Genomic DNA, 20,216 nt, shown 5'->3' on the forward strand with positions numbered 1-20,216 from the left:
TACTTGGTACATCTTAAATGCGCAACCCCCTTGCTTCTCGAGAGCGTATTTATCCAACGTAGTACGAACGCGCCGCGGTGCAGCCTTGACTTAGGATATTGATGCTCTGTTTAGAGCTCCTTCGATCCGGGTGATACTTTTGGTATATATCCTCTGTTGTACATATGTTCTGTATATATGACTATTTGGGTATGACGGGGCCACTGTCCGTCTTCGATTACTGATACGTATGTTAGAGGCACATGTAGACATGTTTGTGGGATATGGGTTGTCAGCACATTCGGTAAGTACGTGCGAGTTGCGACTTTGTCTGGTATAATAGCCCTAACGGCTTCTGTACAGGTTTCAGTATGTATATGTGTATATGTATGTTCGAGCGATGCACTTTGTATCTGTATGGATTTAAATATGTTAAGCGCTTTGACTATTTGGTATATCGGTTTTGTTAGGTAGGTACGTATGGGTGTCAAGTAGGACACCGATCCCACGGCCACGGGGTTGGGTTGTGACAAAAGTGGTATCGAGCGGTCGGTTCTCGGAATGTACAACGGCCGTGTCTAGTAGAGTCTTGTTTATCGGTGTGTTGGGCCCCCACGTCTATAAACGGGAGGCTACGAGACATCTAGGATGATATGTTACCCTTTCTTTGACTCTTAGATCGTGCGTTAGATACGTATTTATCGGGATGTCTTCCCCTTCGACGAGTTATATTTTTCGGTAATGCCTCCCGGCGGGCGCCGAAGGGCAAGCGAAGGAGGAGAGACTATCCGGATACCGAGAAGTTACCCGGGCTCGTGCTCGGACCACGCCGTGTTGTACTTCGGTCGGAGGGTTCGGCCACTCCGCCACCGGATGAGGCCGGGCGGGCCCCTCGGCGGCTCGGCGCCGGCTCCCCGGCCGGGGCGGAGGACGGGACATTGAGGGAGGCGGTACGGATGTTGCGGCGACGATAGTGGCCGGACGCGGGCCGAGGACGCGGACGGAGAGAGGCGAGGATGATGACGGGCGAGATAGCACGAGGGTCCGCGATTTTCGACATGTGGCCCCCACGTTTTCGGTCCCTAAGCCGAGGAGGACCCCGTGACTTCGTTCGGGGGATGAGACGTGCGTGGGACTGGTCGGGGCTTCGAGACCCAGTCCGTTGAGTTAGCCTCCACGGACTGCGAGATGTTGCGGCTAGCTTGGTATGAGTCACCCGGGAGCTGTCCGGGGGTGAGGATGCTCCCCCGGCTACGTGGGATGAGTTCACGGTCGCTTTCCTCCGCCCGCTTTTACCACCGGAGGCTGCGACGGGCGAGGGTTGATCGATTTTGCGGATCAAGCGAGAGGGCGGGGAGTATTCGAATATAATGCGGGTTTGACTCGGCCCGATATGCGCCGACGATTGTGGCCGATATGGAGGACCGGATGCACCGGTACGTGATGGGGGCGGACCCTGGCCCCGGTTGATTCTTGCGTGGCGATGGCGGCACGGAGGCGGGTATGGATATCGCCGATTACGGGCTTATGCACGGGCGTAGAGGACCGGCAAGGAGGACCGATCTCTCGGGGATTATGACGGGAGGCGGCCCGAGGGCCGGATCTACGGGGTATTCGGAGACTCTAGACGGATGGCCACGGCGACGGTCGGTAGGTTTCCCTCGCGTCGGGCGGGGTGCACGGTCCGTCGGCGGACGTTTCGATGATGCGAGGTCCGTGCGCGGCGGCCCAAGGGGTTTGAGCATCGGGCCGCGGATGGTGGGGTTCGGGTCGGTCTAGGCCGCCTATGCCCCGTGTGCCTAACTTGTGGTAAGCCCCGTCCGGGGAGTGCTGTGCGGCTACGGGCGCCTGTTTTTTGGTAGTCCGGATAAACGTGAGAGAGTGCCGTACAGGGCGGTTCATGGCTCGGCCCGACCCGGCAGGTCGGTTCTTCGCTCGTCTTCTCCCTCGGTGGCCCCGCGCCCCACGGGGCGGGGTATGCCGACGCCGGCGGTCGCGGCGGGGGTCGCGGCGGAGCTCTGGTTCGAGCGGTCCTTCGAACCGCGTATACGCTTTGACGGCGGGTCGGCGGGACCCCGGATGCGTCGCCAAATGTGGACCCGGGTATGCAATTAATCATTTTACGGAAAATATGTGCATCGATACGTATTGTGTTACGGTTAACTATATTACGTATCTCGATTGCGATTACGTACGCCACGTCTGCGTCCTGTGTTCGGTGAAACTCTGTTACTATACCTTAGTGCTTACGAATGCGATTACGTTTCGTTTAATTTACCTGCCACGTCAGGCTCACCGCTCGTAATCTTTGTCCGATATACTTTGGTACGTACGGTTCGAATCCAAGTACGTACGATAAATCTCTGTACATACACTCGATATGACTACGTACGATATATTTACGTATGTACGCACGATCGCGGATGCATCCAGACATGCGTACGTACATATCGACCTCGTTTGCCACAATTGTATGGTATATGTGTCTATACGTCGACTTTGATCTCAAATACGTATTAGATAAATCCCTATATGCGACTCACGATTATAAATCCGTACGATATACCTCTGTACGTACGGCTCGATTTTGAGGCCGCGCAAGACGACGTCGGATTATCCTTACCATTTGCACTTTCGTGCTTCTGATTCCGGATATGACCTCGTCTGACGTTCGTTTGATCTTCTGGTTCTGGTTAAGATCTTGTCCGCCGTACATCCGATTTAAGACGATACGAACAGCCTTAATACGGTGATATTGAGGAAGATGGATGAAATTGGGAACTAAAGACCTTTACGAGTTCCTCGATCAAGTATGACTATGTAATTGGCGAGAAGACCTCCCCAGGATTTTGATCCACTATGAGGTTGAGTTGACATTCGAGGACGAATGTTTTAAAGGGGGGGAGGATGTTATATCCGGCATTTTTGCATATTTGGAAAACTTGAACATAATTTTGGTTTGTAAGAAATAAGGCCAAATTTGGATTTTGCTTAGTAGGTGTGTGGCGGATATGGAAGTTTGAATGTGAAAACACCGGAGAAGGCCTATGGGCAAAATTGGAATTTTGGAAATTTATTTTGGAAATTGCAAAACATGATTCATGCAAAATTTGGGCCAAAAAAAAAATAAGACATAAGGCCCAACAAGGGAGGCCCGGCCGTGAAGGCCAAGCCCATGCAAAAATTAATTAATTTTGCATGTGACTAATATGTGTATAAGTAAGGGATGGCTCATGAAACTTCAAGAAAAAACAAGGAGAAATCAAGAAAAAAGAAGAAGAGCAATTCGGGTTTGGAGAAAGAAGAAAAAAAAAAGAAAAATTTCTAGGCCTTCAATCTTGTTTCAAAAAAATTGTTCTCTTGTGGTTTCCTACTAAATTCAAGGTCCTCTACAACTTGGTACAATTAGTTTGGCAAGGAAGAGCTTAAGTTGGCAAGGGGAGATTCTTTGGAAAAGGTAAGAATTCTTGTGTTTATGTTGGAAAAAAATTATGTATGTGTTGTAGCATATGTAGAGTGCATGAGAATTATGGAAGTGTTGTATGCATGTGTTAGCCGTGTGGTGTGTGTTTGTGTGTTGGCCGTGGGAAGTGATGGTATGAAGAGAAAAATTGTGGAACTTGTAAGTATGTTGATCATGTTGTTATGGTTTTATGAAATAAATGAGAAGTATGAAGAATTTGTGTGTTGTGAATTGTAGTAGGTTTGGGCCGTGCATTGTGCATGGTTGTGTGTTGAATTTTATGTTGCGTTTTAGTTGTAATTATGACGAGATTCATATTGGAAATGGAAGTTGAATGAATTAGTGGAAGTTAGAAATTGTAGCATGTGGCCGTGTGGTGTAGGTAATTTGAAATGGTCATGAATTATTTTGTTTGATATGTTAATTGTGTTGTGATGATACTTATATTATGAATCAAGGTTTAATGGGTTGAATTAGTAGTGATTTGAAAGTATGAAGTTGAAACGGAAGTTATGACATTAGGTTGGAAAGATGACCAAATCGGTCATATTGCGTTTTATTGTGTTTGTTGGTGTTGTTGTTGGCTTGATGTTGGTTATTCGTAGGAGAGCTAAGTCTCGGGGATGTCATAATTATAGGGGGAGTCTTTGCCGGAATTTCGGTAGCCAAGTATGACCCCAAGATTAAAATGTTAACTTCCATGAATAGTAATTGGTAAGGATGACCATTTGCAGTTTTTGGACGAAACGGGAACTGAGATTTGAGGAGCGTAAGGCGCTATCCAGGTATGTAAAGCCTTCCCTATCTTTCTTTGGCATGTTCTGAGTCTAGTAGGCTTGAAAGCGAGCCTCGATCACACTTCTGCTTCTCAGAATTCAAGATTGAAAATAGCGCCAAATCATTCAGTAAGATTGAATCAATTTCTCCTAAGTTGACCTATATGTATGCAACTTCCATAAATGGAGTCGAAACACTCTAAAATGATTATGGACGACTCCCTAAGGTTTATTATCTATAATTTACGTACCTTATTATGGTTGGGTCGAGGTGGGCCCATGATACCACTGATACTCCGGTATGGTTCAAATCGATACGTTTACGTCGATTTTCATAAGTAACTCTTAATTATGTTCTATCCGCTAACTAATAAGTATTATATTTGTCTTTCTGAATTTGAATATTATTCGACCTACGAACGATTACGGATACTACGATTACGATACGATCTGCTTATTCGGTTTGACTTACCTTCACCGAACTACTTCGGTTTGATTACGTACGTATGTCGGTACGTATGTGTATGGTTTCTCATTAGTACGGTCGTGGATGTCTCAATGCTTCCTTCGGCTGCGCCGGGCCGGGTTACGTGATTCGTGCACTTCTTGCATTGTTCACCGCGTCCCTCGGATTGTGCGGGCCGGGATACGTACGTATCGATATGATGCGATTATGGTGCGATTATGTGATATTATGGGGATGGCGGCCGGGATGGCAATTGATCGGTTAAATGTCTATCCACGCGTCCGTACTACGAGCGGGTTCTTTACCGCGTCCCTTAAAGGGCCGGGATCTGTCTGTATGTGATTGAGATTTGATATCTGGTATGTACGTCTGTGTTATAGCCCGTATTTCGTACGTTCGGACGTTGTGGGATAATGGTAAGAAATTAAGGACAAGACCATGTTCTAAAATAAATTTAGTGTCGGAGTCGTTGGGAATGTTATTTATGGATATTGGTATTGTGGAAATATTGAGAAAGGCTAAGGGCAAGAAGAGAAATTCGCAAAATGGGCCGCGAAAATAATGTGGAAGGTTAGGGACAAAATGGTAATAATAAGAAAAGTCGAGGGGTAAAATAGTAATTTCACAAGGTTCAAGAAAAATCCTTGGAGGGACAAATCTTATATAAGAAGACACTTGGCCTTCTTTATTAAATTTCAAGAAAAAGGGAAGAAAGCTCTAGAAAAAAAAATGAAAAAGGGGCAAAGTGTAAATGGAGAGGGACCAAAGTGTATTAAGGAAGACACTTGGTCTTCTTTGACCAAGTAAGAGAATTCAAGAAAAATCAAGAAAAAGAAGAAAATTCTAGAAAGGGAGAAGGAGGATATAAGGCCATACTTGAGGGGCTTAAATGAAAATATGAAAAGATGACTTATTCATCTTTTATTTAAAAGTTGAATTGGAGAGAAAGAAAGAACAAAGAAAAGAAAGAAAGAAAGAGAAGAGAGGAGATTCGGCTATGGTCAAGAGAAAATTGGCCATGGAAAATTGATTGAGAAAAATTATTTCTTACTAGTTTTCCTACCTAATGGAGGGTCCTCTACAACATGGAATGGTTGTTAGAGCAAGAAAATCATTCATTCTTGCAAGTGGAAATTCTAGCCAAGGTGAAGAAGCAAGTGGAAGAAGGTAAGAACTAATCTTTCTTTATGTATTATGGATGGTTGTGCATGTTGTAGTATGTGGGAATGAATGGAATTTATGAAATGTGTGGGTGTTTTGTGTTGGCCGAATGCATGGGTTATGGTGTAGGAAAGATGAAATGATTTCTATTTAGTAGTTTGATTGTTGTGTTGTGAATTCCATAATGTAAAATGGGTGAAAAATCATGAAAATATGGAAGTTGTGGAAGTGGCCGTGAATGCTTGGTGTTGGCCGTGTGCATGTGTGTTGTTGCATGTAAGGGTGATAAACTAATTTGATGAAGCATGTTGGTTGTTGTAATGTATAGAAACGGATGAAAATTTATGAAAATATACATGTTGTTGTGGTGGCCGAAAATAGGGATGATGTTGTGAGATATGACAAATTGAATTTATGTAGCATTTTGATTGTTGTTGTGTTGTGGATTTTATGTTGTTAGCGAAGCTTAATGATCTTAGTGAAATTGTGATAGTTGGAGACTTGTTTGGAAGCTTATGTATATCGAATATAATGTTCTTGCATGTATGGAAGACAATGGTGTTAGTATGGTGTTGTTGGAATATAAATCACAAGGTTGTTATTGTTTTTGTTGAAGTTGGGAAGTCTTGAAGGAAGTAGAATGTTGATTGAAATTGTTAGTATAATTGTTGGTAATGTTGTTAGTTTGGCCGGGTTGTATTCTCGGGATTGTTGTTGATTGAAATCGGCCAAGTTAAACTTGGTGGCATGGTATATTTACAGGGGAAGTGCTGCCGAAATTTCGGTAGCCAAGTTCATTTAAGAATCCAACTCTAAAGGCTTCTAATCAAGGCTTGGTAAACAGGACCAAATTGTAGATTTCGGCGGATTTGCAACGCGAATTTGGAGAGGTCAAGGAGTGGCAAGAGGTATGTAAGACCTTACTTTCTTTCTTTGGCATGTCCTAGACGTATAGGCTTGATTTCGCGCCTCGGGGACTTCCCTAATTCTAGAAATCCGAGATTGAAAAATAGTTACTATTCATTCAGTGGCATTGAACCAAAAGTGCTTGAATAGTGAAAGAAAGGTCGAAACACCCTAGGACTTGCAAGAATACGTCCCGATCACCCTAAGACTTCCATAAGCAACACTATGAAATGTATTATACGTAAATTGTGTACGCCGCCTCATTCGACCGAGGCGGGCCCACTATTCCCAAATCCCTTCTTATTGTTACATTAAGCTTATTTCCATGCTATAGCTAATAAAAGTTTTTGGTTATCGTTCCTACTATCAAATTAGTAGTTGTTTAACTAAACCTTCGACCCCAACGCATGATTTTCTTCTCTAAAAGTTTACCAGTGTTTTTCCAAAATACTCAATTTTTTCTTTAAAAAAAAAAAAAAAAAAAAAAAAAAACCAAGCTTTATAACATCGAAAGTCCTACTAACTAAAACGACTACCATAGTTCTATGATGACTATGACGGGAATGATCTTATGTCTAAAGGTTCCAAAGTACATGAAATGCTACGCTATGATTCTATTCCATGTTTATTCATAATGTTGACCTTCAATGATTGTCTCGCCTTACTACTAGTTCCTTCAAGGTGAGATAAAGCGCCCATGGTTATTTCATAATAAAATCGGAGGTTACCGACCTTACGTCACTCCGATAGCGTTATAGCTTTTCCTTGGGCTCCCATGCATGCAGTTTATGTGATAATGTATATAATACATGATATTGATGAATGTATGTGTATATTGTATATGTGGGGAATGGGGAGGGCAACTGTGTCCCCCGATTCGGTGCTTATCATCCGGACGCGGGATGCCGGACGCGGGATATGGGAGAGCCGTACGCGGCGTACGTTTGTATATATATATATATATATATATATATATATATATATATATATATATATATATATATATATCTATGATATAATTGTTGGGGAGGGGGGGGGAGAGCCGATGAATTCGGCGTACGTACCGCAAGCAAAAGTACCGTTTTCGAAAAGTATCTTGTTTTCTATGTACAAAAACAAGAAACACCGTGTTCGAAAAAGAAAAAGAAAAGGCTAGGCATGCATGGCTTCCGCCACGAGTGGCACTCACATGTACAAAAGTTACTCCCTTATCCTATGCTCTTCTATGTTTCCATACGGTTATTGCTCTCACGGAGTTACCGTTTTACACGTGATGTGTTCCATATGTACGAACACGACTTCCCCTGATATATCTCGTATGTACAGAATACTCTCTTTACATGATATACTCTACAGCTCTTACTATGTTGTTACTGTTCATGTCTTACATACTCAGTACATTGCTCGTACTGACCCCTCTTCTTCGGGGGCTGCGTTCATGCCACGCGGTACACTCGGACGGATAGAAGCCGGGATAGAAGATCTTCCGGCGAAGTTGGCAAGCTCCATTTGGCCGGAGTGTAGCCGAGTCATAGCACACGTGCCGGGGTTTCGATTACGGTTAGAGACTTTGCGGAGACGAGTCGTGGGTAGCGAAAGTCGGTCCGTCAATGGCTTTATAGGCCAATGCGTTAGTTTGTATTATGATATGCGTTGTGTACGGTGCACATTTTATTTGTTTTAAAAGCAACAAGAGCCCGATTATGTGTACCTGACTTAGAAAAAAAAAAAAAAATTATGCATGAAGTGAGCGTCAGAGGGTTCGCTCGGCCCTAGGTAAGGGTCGGGTGCCCATCACACCCTGATCAGTATTAGGGTGTGACAAAGTGGTATCAGAGCAGGTCGGTCCAAGGGTTGTCTGCAAAGTCGTGTCCGGTAGAGTCCTGTTTATGGGTGTGAAGCCGGCCACATTTATAAACGGGAGGTCGCGGGCATCTAGGAATTATTGACCTTCTTTACGTCATTAGATCGTGCGATAGAGCCAAGTCATAGGAAACAAGATTCCTTATACTCACCGTTGATTTCCGCAAGCGCCCGGTATCGGCGGAAAAGAGGCGAGGATGATATGGAAGTCAAAGAGATAAGACTGATGGATATATTTGTTCCGTTATGTTAAGCTAGGCGCCGGAGCGAGAAAATAGTCATATACGGGCAGAAAGTGAGTATCGAGAAGAGAAAAAGGGCAAAATAGTAATTATAAAGAAAAGGACGTGTTACGAAAATGCCTCGGAAGCTGTGAGACTTCGACTAGCCCTTGATCAGGTAATAAAGGGTATACGAGGAAGGAGACGCGAAAATATCAGCGTTAAGGTACCAAATTCCACCAAAGTCTCGGGGTTAAGCGTGCTCAGGTGAGAGCAATTTCAGGATGGGTGACCCCCTGGGAAATAAACCAAAAGTTCTACAAATTGAGATACAGGGAACAAATGAACAGTTAAGAGTAACCTAAGGAAAACTAGAATATATGGATGGATGGAGACCTTAAGAGGACGCGTAAGACGAGGTGGATTAGCCCGGAAAAGAGACAAGAAGTGTGTCACAGCCCTAGAACTAGGATAGGCTTGAACAGCGTTTGGACGTATTTGTGGGCTAGTTATTAGTAATTGAATACATGTATATGTGAAGGTGTAGGATATCCCAAGTATGATGGTATCGGCGGACATGTAAATCCCAGCAACCGAAGTTACGATACGAAAGGCATTAATCGAGCAAGGGTACCAAGGAGTTCGATGAAGAGGAAAATAAGGTAAAGGATAAGGAATGGGCATAAGGGAAAGAGTAGCTATAAAAGGAACCCTCCCAGAGTATTATGACGCCCATAAAGTTAGTTGAACATTCGAGGACGAATGTTCTAAAGGGGGGGAGGATGTTATAGCCCGTATTTCGTACGTTCGGACGTTGTGGGATAATGGTAAGAAATTAAGGACAAGACCATGTTCTAAAATAAATTTAGTGTCGGAGTCGTTGGGAATGTTATTTATGGATATTGGTATTGTGGAAATATTGAGAAAGGCTAAGGGCAAGAAGAGAAATTCGCAAAATGGGCCGCGAAAATAATGTGGAAGGTTAGGGACAAAATGGTAATAATAAGAAAAGTCGAGGGGTAAAATAGTAATTTCACAAGGTTCAAGAAAAATCCTTGGAGGGACAAATCTTATATAAGAAGACACTTGGCCTTCTTTATTAAATTTCAAGAAAAAGGGAAGAAAGCTCTAGAAAAAAAAAATGAAAAAGGGGCAAAGTGTAAATGGAGAGGGACCAAAGTGTATTAAGGAAGACACTTGGTCTTCTTTGACCAAGTAAGAGAATTCAAGAAAAATCAAGAAAAAAGAAGAAAATTCTAGAAAGGGAGAAGGAGGATATAAGGCCATACTTGAGGGGCTTAAATGAAAATATGAAAAGATGACTTATTCATCTTTTATTTAAAAGTTGAATTGGAGAGAAAGAAAGAACAAAGAAAAGAAAGAAAGAAAGAGAAGAGAGAGGGGAGGTTCGGCTATGGTCAAGAGAAAATTGGCCATGGAAAATTGATTGAGAAAAATTATTTCTTACTAGTTTTCCTACCTAATGGAGGGTCCTCTACAACATGGAATGGTTGTTAGAGCAAGAAAATCATTCATTCTTGCAAGTGGAAATTCTAGCCAAGGTGAAGAAGCAAGTGGAAGAAGATAAGAACTAATCTTTCTTTATGTATTATGGATGGTTGTGCATGTTGTAGTATGTGGGAATGAATGGAATTTATGAAATGTGTGGGTGTTTTGTGTTGGCCGAATGCATGGGTTATGGTGTAGGAAAGATGAAATGATTTCTATTTAGTAGTTTGATTGTTGTGTTGTGAATTCCATAATGTAAAATGGGTGAAAAATCATGAAAATATGGAAGTTGTGGAAGTGGCCGTGAATGCTTGGTGTTGGCCGTGTGCATGTGTGTTGTTGCATGTAAGGGTGATAAACTAATTTGATGAAGCATGTTGGTTGTTGTAATGTATAGAAACGGATGAAAATTTATGAAAATATACATGTTGTTGTGGTGGCCGAAAATAGGGATGATGTTGTGAGATATGACAAATTGAATTTATGTAGCATTTTGATTGTTGTTGTGTTGTGGATTTTATGTTGTTAGCAGAAGCTTAATGATCTTAGTGAAATTGTGATAGTTGGAGACTTGTTTGGAAGCTTATGTATATCGAATATAATGTTCTTGCATGTATGGAAGACAATGGTGTTAGTATGGTGTTGTTGGAATATAAATCACAAGGTTGTTATTGTTTTTGTTGAAGTTGGGAAGTCTTGAAGGAAGTAGAATGTTGATTGAAATTGTTAGTATAATTGTTGGTAATGTTGTTAGTTTGGCCGGGTTGTATTCCCGGGATTGTTGTTGATTGAAATCGGCCAAGTTAAACTTGGTGGCATGGTATATTTACAGGGGAAGTGCTGCCGAAATTTCGGTAGCCAAGTTCATTTAAGAATCCAACTCTAAAGGCTTCTAATCAAGGCTTGGTAAACAGGACCAAATTGTAGATTTCGGCGGATTTGCAACGCGAATTTGGAGAGGTCAAGGAGTGGCAAGAGGTATGTAAGACCTTACTTTCTTTCTTTGGCATGTCCTAGACGTATAGGCTTGATTTCGCGCCTCGGGGACTTCCCTAATTCTAGAAATCCGAGATTGAAAAATAGTTACTATTCATTCAGTGGCATTGAACCAAAAGTGCTTGAATAGTGAAAGAAAGGTCGAAACACCCTAGGACTTGCAAGAATACGACCCGATCACCCTAAGACTTCCATAAGCAACACTATGAAATGTATTATACGTAAATTGTGTACGCCGCCTCATTCGACCGAGGCGGGCCCACTATTCCCAAATCCCTTCTTATTGTTACATTAAGCTTATTTCCATGCTATAGCTAATAAAAGTTTTTGGTTATCGTTCCTACTATCAAATTAGTAGTTGTTTAACTAAACCTTCGACCCCAACGCATGATTTTCTTCTCTAAAAGTTTACCAGTGTTTTTCCAAAATACTCAATTTTTTCTTTAAAAAAAAAAAAAAAAAAAAAAAAAAAACCAAGCTTTATAACATCGAAAGTCCTACTAACTAAAACGACTACCATAGTTCTATGATGACTATGACGGGAATGATCTTATGTCTAAAGGTTCCAAAGTACATGAAATGCTACGCTATGATTCTATTCCATGTTTATTCATAATGTTGACCTTCAATGATTGTCTCGCCTTACTACTAGTTCCTTCAAGGTGAGATAAAGCGCCCATGGTTATTTCATAATAAAATCGGAGGTTACCGACCTTACGTCACTCCGATAGCGTTATAGCTTTTCCTTGGGCTCCCATACATGCTTGTTTATGTGATAATGTATATAATACCCGATATTGATGAATGTATGTGTATATTGTATATGTGGGGAATGGGGAGGGCAACCGTGTCCACCGATTCGGTTTATCATCCCGGACGCGGGATGCCCGGACGCGGGATATGGGAGAGCCGTACGCGGCGTCTGTTTGTGTGATATATATATATATATACTATGATATAATTGGGACACTGTTGGGGAGGGGGTGGGAGAGCCGATGAATTCGGCGTCTGTACTGCAAGCAAAAAAAGTACCGTTTTACGAAAAGTATCCGTTTTCTATGTACAAAAACAAGAAACACCGTGTTCGAAAAAAGAAAAAGAAAAGGCTAGGCATGCATGGCTTCCGCCCTGAGTGGCACTCACATGTACAGGTTACTCCCTCATCCTATGCTACTGTCTATGTTTCCATACAGTTATTGCTCTGCACAGGTTACCGTTTTACACGTGATGTGTTCCATATGTACAGACACAGCTTCCCATGATATATCTCGTATGTACAGAATACTCTCTTTACATGATATACTCTGCCTCTTACTATGTTGTTATTTGTTCATGTCTTACATACTCAGTACATTGCTCGTACTGACCCCTCTTCTTCGGGGGCTGCGTTCATGCCACGCAGGTACACTCAGACGGATAGAAGCCAGGATAGAAGATCTTCCAGCGAAGTTGGCAAGCTCCATTTGGCCTGGAGTGTAGCCGAGTCATAGCACACGTGCCAGGGTTTCTGATTACAGTTAGAGACTTTGCGTACGCAGTCGTGGGTAGCGAAGTCGGTCGTCGTCAATGGCTTTATAGGCCAATGCGTTAGTTTGTATTATGATATGCGTTGTGTACGGTTACATTTTATTTGTTTTAAAAGCAACAAGAGAGCCCGACTATGTGTACCGACTTAGAAAAAAAAAAAAATTTATGCATGAAGTGAGCGTCAGACGGTTCGCTCGGCCCTAGGTAAGGGTCGGGTGCCCATCACACCCTGATCAGTATTAGGGTGTGACAGTCTGTATATGATTATGACTCTGCATGCATGATTAAATCATCTGCCGCGATTACGTACGTCTGATTCGGACTCTGATTCTGTCTGACATATAGTTGAGATTTGGTTTTGTCTGAAAGTCTGTCAGTCACACTTCTGTACCTCTGATCTGCATTGTGCCTCCGCCAGCCGAAATTCCTAAATTTGATATAATAAGATTCTGTTTGTACGCTCTGTAAGTCTGACTCTGCTTATGATCCTGTCTGTACGTTCTGCCTGTACATTCTGTAAGTCTGACTCCGCTACGAATCCGATTCTGTCCGCTCTATTTCTGTATTTCCGTCTGTTACGATTTTACGTATCTGATTCTGGTTATTATGTTTATGTATGTTATGTTTCCGCTTTACATACTCGGTACATCTTCGTACGACCCCGCTTGCTTCTGGGGGCGTGTTACATGCCCACAGTACGCACGCGCCGCACGGTACGCCGCCAGCTTAGGATATTGGTCTGCTGTTTGGAGAGCTCCCTTCGATCCGGAGCTGATACTTTTGGTATATATCCTCTGTTGTACATATGTTCTGTATATATGACCATTTGGGTATGACGGGGCCCTGTCCCGTCTTCTGATTCTGTTCTGTATGTTAGAGGCCTGTAGACATGTTTGTGGGATATGGGTTGTCACTGTTCGGTAAGTACGTGCGAGTTGCGACTTTGTCTGGTATAATAGCCCTAACGGCTTCTGTACAGGTTTCAGTATGTATATGTGTATATGTATGTTCGAGCGATGCACTTTGTATCTGTATGGATTTAAAAATGTTAAGCGCTTTGACTATTTGGTATATCGGTTTTGTTAGGTAGGTACGTATGGGTGTCCAAGTAGGACACCAGTCACGGCCCACGGGGTTGGGTCGTGACAGAAACATGTTGTGAATAAATATGCTAAAGATTAGAAGCTTCGGATGAAATATGGTGTTGGCGGAAAGTTGGTATATTTGGTATATCTTATCAATATCCTAGGGAAACGATATGAAATACTTCTGAATTGTGTTGTAATGATCTTAAATTAGTATGTGAATATGAACATATTGATATTGGTTTGTAAGTGTAAAGTTGGATTTTGAGTTGTTGCATTATTTGGAAAATAAGACTATTTGCGCTAGAATGCGTTTCTAGTCGATTGTTGATGTTGTTATATATTGTTGTTGGTATGGTTGTTGTTGTTTTGGCCGAGTTTGAATCTCGGGGCTGTCATATTTATAGGGGAGATGCTGCCGAAATTTCGGTAGGCAAATACTAAACCCAAGTTGGAAGTTGAATAGTAACTGGTAAATGTGACCATTTGTAGGATTTTGACGAAACGGGATTGGAGTCTTGACGAGCTTAACAAGCAAGAAAGGTATGTAAAGCTCTCCTATTCTTTCTCTTGGCATGTCCTAGATATAATATGTTTGAATTTGGACCTCGGGGACAACTCTACTCTTCGGAATCTACGTCCGAAATCGCCCCTTTTTCATTCAGTGGAATTGAACTAATTAGGTTGCAAATACTTAGAAAAGCTGACTAAACCTCTAGAATTTGTGTAAATGAAATCCTATTACCATAAAACCCTCATAAGTAACGTCATGAAGTTTAAAATACATGATTTATGTTCGCCACCTCATTTGACCCGAGGTGGGCCCACTATTCCCCGAATTTTTCTTTATTGTTCCGTTTGGCTGATTTTTGAACAAGAAACCAAAGGAAACTCTTAATTACTCTTCTAACTACTAAGCGACAATTGCTTTAATTATTTTAATGAGTCTTATACATACTTCGAAATATGCAACGATTTCGGAAAGAATACTATGACATGAACCATCGCGATACCTGAAAGATATATACTATGATTATCGCTCAATTTCTTTCATATGATTTGTCATCTGAATTATGCTATCGAGTTCTTGTAAATGTTTTGTATTTTGACATGCACAAATAATCCCAGAAGTTTTAATTTGATATAATCCCCCGCGACATCCGAAAGGTACGTGCTATGACTATCGTCTCGATTTCTTTCCTAAAAGACACCGCCGCTCGGATTATTCTGTCGAGTCTTTGTAAATATTTTATGATGCATAAGTTTCTCACTACTCCACTCGTGGATGCCTCAATGTTTCCTTCACTGAGCCCGGGCCAAGATATGTTATCACGCGTATTCCACCGCATTGTTCGCCGTGCCTCGGTGTGAGGGGGCAGGTATATATATACATGGGTTGTGGTGTATGATGTGCCATGTACACACTCTGATATGATATGATATGATATGATATGATATGGTCGTCTGATATGTTATGATATGTGCACATTTCTGATCTGATATGATATGTTGTGGCGCCAGTGTCGGGGGCGACCACTTTCTGTTTGCCGGGTCTCCCGATGGGAACCGGCTATGGCATGTTTTTACGCTATGCATTTGCTTGTGTTTTATGAGTAAGCATTTCTGATACTCCGGTTATTACATTTATGTTCTGTATCTTCTGTTCAGTTATGATTCTGTTTATCGTATTTTATGCTTTACATACTCAGTACATCTTCCGTACTGACCCCCTGTTCTTCGGGGGCTGCGTTTCATGCCGCGCAGGTACACCCAGATGAGTACGGGCTTTTGTAGGAGATGTTCCAGCGGCGTTGGCAAGCTCCATTTGCTCCTGGAGTGCTGCTGAGTCAGATTATGCATGTTATGTGTTCTGATTATCTGTTAGAGACTTTGCAGACAGAGTTGTGGGTTCTGGATGTCAAATTGTGAGCGGCTCCATCAGCCGACGTGTCATTCTGTATTTTGCATTAGATTCCATATGATTATAGATTCTGTCGATTTATAAACTACAAAAGATATTTCCAAAATATTTGTTGTGTTTATCATTTTTGTCTAATCAAGAGTCCGAAAGCTTATGTAGGTACCAAGAGTCTGTGGGTTCGCTCGGCTCCGAATATGGGGTCGGGTGCCCATCACACCCTAGTAAAAGCAGGGTGTGACAAAATCATCAACAACAAACCCGAGAATGGAACTCGGCCAAAGCAATAACAATGCTAGCAATTATTCTAGCAACACTTCAAGATTCAATTCAATTCCCAATTAATACATACTTCCACCCGAAATCTCACAACACCACCAAAGTCAACAACGCATTACTTCCTTCCAAATTTATGAGTTATATTGACAATCCATATTAACAACCATGCATTAACAACATTACTCGTGCAATTTAAGAATTTAAGCTAATGCCGCATCGACTTCTTCAACATTCCGATAATGGTTATAACTTCACTTTAAGCCATCAAACCTTCACTTATCATTATGAAATTCACAATTCAACAACTAAAATATTAAATAAAGTCAATTCACTACCCGAATCCTTCCAATTTCAATGGAAACAACAACAATACATTTCTTTCTTCCAAATTCATAAACTATACCAACAACAATTCCAACAATACCAACCTTAACCATAATATTTCCAACTTCAAAATACTTCATAAACATTCCATATGGTGTTTGTCCCATATTTCCATCACGAACCATTTTATAACGATTTTACGAAACTCCTTCTCCGTAAATAAACCAATATTAACACAAATAGAAAGAGATTCATACCTTTCCCTCGATAATAATGCTATATATTTACTCCTCCACCTTGAACTTAAGCCACAAAGCCTCAATACGCAGTTTTGAAGTCACAACTATACGCTGTCTGGACCGGAATTTGGGAATTATACCTGGTTTCGGGCTAAAAGTTGGTGGTGGAAGGTTGGGGAATTTTCTAGAATATTTGGAATGTTTTTTGGTCTGATTTTTTTGGCTGAAAATGAGGGGTTAAGCCCCTTTATATAGCTGCTCCGAAGTCACTGTAGCAGTACTGTAGCGCCGACTTACTGTAGCAGTCACTGTTCATCCGCGGAAATTATTTCGAGACCTAAAACTTTTATACACCGATCTCTTTATTTGCATACCTGGATATGTCCAAAACTCCATACAGTCTGTATAACTTATTCAACATCCCAAACTTTTCCTTATTCCAAATTTACCCTTAACACTCCATACCAATGAAAAGATGAATATGCAACTTGTGCATTAAAACAAAAACAAAATCGGAAATTAAAAGTCTTATCCACAACTTGTCGCAATCCAACTTAAAATATTCCAACGTACAAAATACGGGATATAACAGAAATTCATGAAAGTATGGTGTTGATGTTGTAGCCGTGTGTGTTGTGTTGTGGCCGTGTATATGTTGTGTGGTGTAAGAGTGAAGAACTAATTTTGTTTAGTATTTTGGTTGTTGTTGTTATGCATTCTATGATGAGAATGAAGGTTTAATGGCTCGAGTGGAGGTTGTAGCCGTTTGTGGGCTATTGTAGAAGTTAATGTGATTTTAATATAGATTTTGTATTTTGTGAAAATGATGTCGTTAACGTGTGGATTGTTGGTGTAGTTCATGAATTTGGAAGAAAGAAATGTGTTGTTGTTGTTCTTATTGCATTTGGAGGGTTTCGGGTGAAGTAGTATATTGATTGGGTTGTTTTGAATATTGTGCGGATTGTTTGAAATGTTCTTGAACCTCGTTTGAATGATCTCGGATTAGTGCTTGAACTTGTGAGCGTTGATGTTGGTTTGAATGTATGTAGTTGAATTGAATATAAATGGAATGTGGTCGAATTATGTAGAAAAGAGTTGCTAGCATTATAATGCGTTTTGAATTGATTATTGATGTTGTTAATATGGTTGCTGGTATTGTTGTTGAAGATTTGGCCGAGTTGAATTCTCGGGGATGTTGAGTTTATAGGGGAAATGCTGCCCAAATTTCTGTAAATAAAATGATGGCTTGGGATTGAATCCCTAAGTACTTAAAGCTAATTTTTGGTGTTTAATGACGTTATTGTAGATCTTGAGAAGCCAAGACTTAAGTTCGGATTAGCTTAGGAAGCGGGCGAGGTATGTAAAGCCTAACCTTCCATTCTTTTGGCATGTCTTAGTTGTAAGTAGGCTATGATACGAGCCTCGGGGTAGCTCCATTCTTGCGGTCCGAGCATGTTTACGATTCTTATTCATCCCTTAATGTTGGTATTCTTAATGTAGTAGAACTACGGTCTTTATGTCTCTTGTGTGATTGGATTTCAATGTTACATAAAGAATTTTGTTCTTAAAGGATTCTACGTCTAAATATGTCCCTAACTTTCATAGACGGAACCGCATTGCTTTGATATGTTCGCAAATGATTCTATAACGTATAATGCCCGTAACTTTCATGGGCGGGCTCGGATTGGCTTGATACATGTCTATGATCCCTCAAACTTCTTTTAATGCAGCCCTAATGATGTTTAGAACGGATTTGATATGACTATCGTTTGGTACTCAAGCGTTGCTTTGTCTACTTATCTATGGAGTCTGTAATGATGATTTGTGTGCATATGGTTTCTCACTACTCTGCTCGTGCGAGCTGTTGTTACATCTTTCACCGAGTCCCGGGCCGGGTATGTATTCATGCACAGTTTCACTGCATTATTCACCGAGTCCCTCATTAGAGGGTCGGGTACGGTATATGATGATGTGATGATGGCGCCAGCCCCCAGGATGGGCTGAGTATGATGTACACATGATGGAGACAGGATCTCCTCCACCGAGTCCCGAAAGGACAGGGTACGATATTCACCGAGTCCCTCACTAGAGGGCCGGGTATGGTATATATATATGTGATGATATGATGACATGATGACATGATGATTTCATTCACCGAGTCCCTCACTAGAGGGCCGGGTACGGTATATATATTTATGTATATGATATGATGACATAATGATACGATGATTCTATTCACCGAGTCCCTCACTAGAGGGCTGGGTACGGTATATATATATATATATATATATATATATATATATATATATATGTGATGATGTGATGACATGATGCTATGATGATTTTATTTACCGTGTCCCTCACTAGAGGGGCTGTGGGCACATTATATGCATATGTACATGATGATCATTCACTTATGTCCCTCAGTCCCGTAATGGTCTGGATATGATATGGATACGCATGATCTATGTTTCAGAGGCAAGCCTTATGATTTTCTATACTCCTTATGTCAGCATGATCCTGTTTACTGTATTTCATGCTTTACATGCTCAGTACATATTCCGTACTGACCCCCTTTCTTCGGGGGCTGCGTTTCATGCCACGCAGGTGTACACAGATTAGTAGGAGATGTTCCAGCTGGATTGGCGAGTTCCATTTCCTCCCGGAGTGCTGCCGAGTCAGAGTGTCTATGCTATGTATCTTGGGTTATGTTAGAGACTTTGCAGACAGAGTCGCGTAAGTATCATGTCAGTCTTGTAAGCGGCTCTGTAAGCCGATATATCATTATGCATTATGTTATGGGACATTCCGAGCTAACCATGAAAAGTTAAGGACAAGACTATTCTGGGATGCGAGGTTGAGACTTTTGACATCCAATTTTGTTTTAAGGCATAACTTGCTTATGATTTTATTGGTATGGAATATTAAGGAAAATTTGGGGTCAAAAGTGAATTATTGGAAAGTATTTATTTCATGAAAAATAGCCATGTTGGCCGTGTGAGGTGGTGTGGTTCCCACACATGGTTTGGCCAAATTTGATTCATCCAAGCCATGTGTGGGCCATGGTACACATGGATGAATTGTGTATGCATATATTAGATGAGGAGCAAGACAAAATCATCATCTTTTTAACTCTAGAAATATGAAGAAGCATGGAGAAAAAAAAAAGGAAGCACATTAGGCCAAGGGCTGGCCGAATGGATGCCAAGAAAAATTGAAGAAAAAAATAATTTCTTCTAGCTTTTCAACTCATTGGAAGGTCCTTAACAACATGAAGTAGTTGTTGGAGCAAGCAAAGCCTTTGTTCTTGCAATTCTCAACCCTAGCCAAGTTGAAGAACTAAGTGGAAAAGGTAAGTTTTAATCCTCTTTTCATATGTTATGGATGGTTCATGTGTGTTGTAGTGTGTGGAAATGAATGAAATTCATGAAATATGGTATGTTGAAGTTGGGCCGTGTAGGTGTTGGTTGTGTTGGAGTGATGAACTAATTTTTATTTAGTATT

This window comes from Lycium ferocissimum, chromosome 12 (assembly GCF_029784015.1).
Source record: "Lycium ferocissimum isolate CSIRO_LF1 chromosome 12, AGI_CSIRO_Lferr_CH_V1, whole genome shotgun sequence".
Lineage (NCBI taxonomy): Eukaryota > Viridiplantae > Streptophyta > Magnoliopsida > Solanales > Solanaceae > Lycium > Lycium ferocissimum.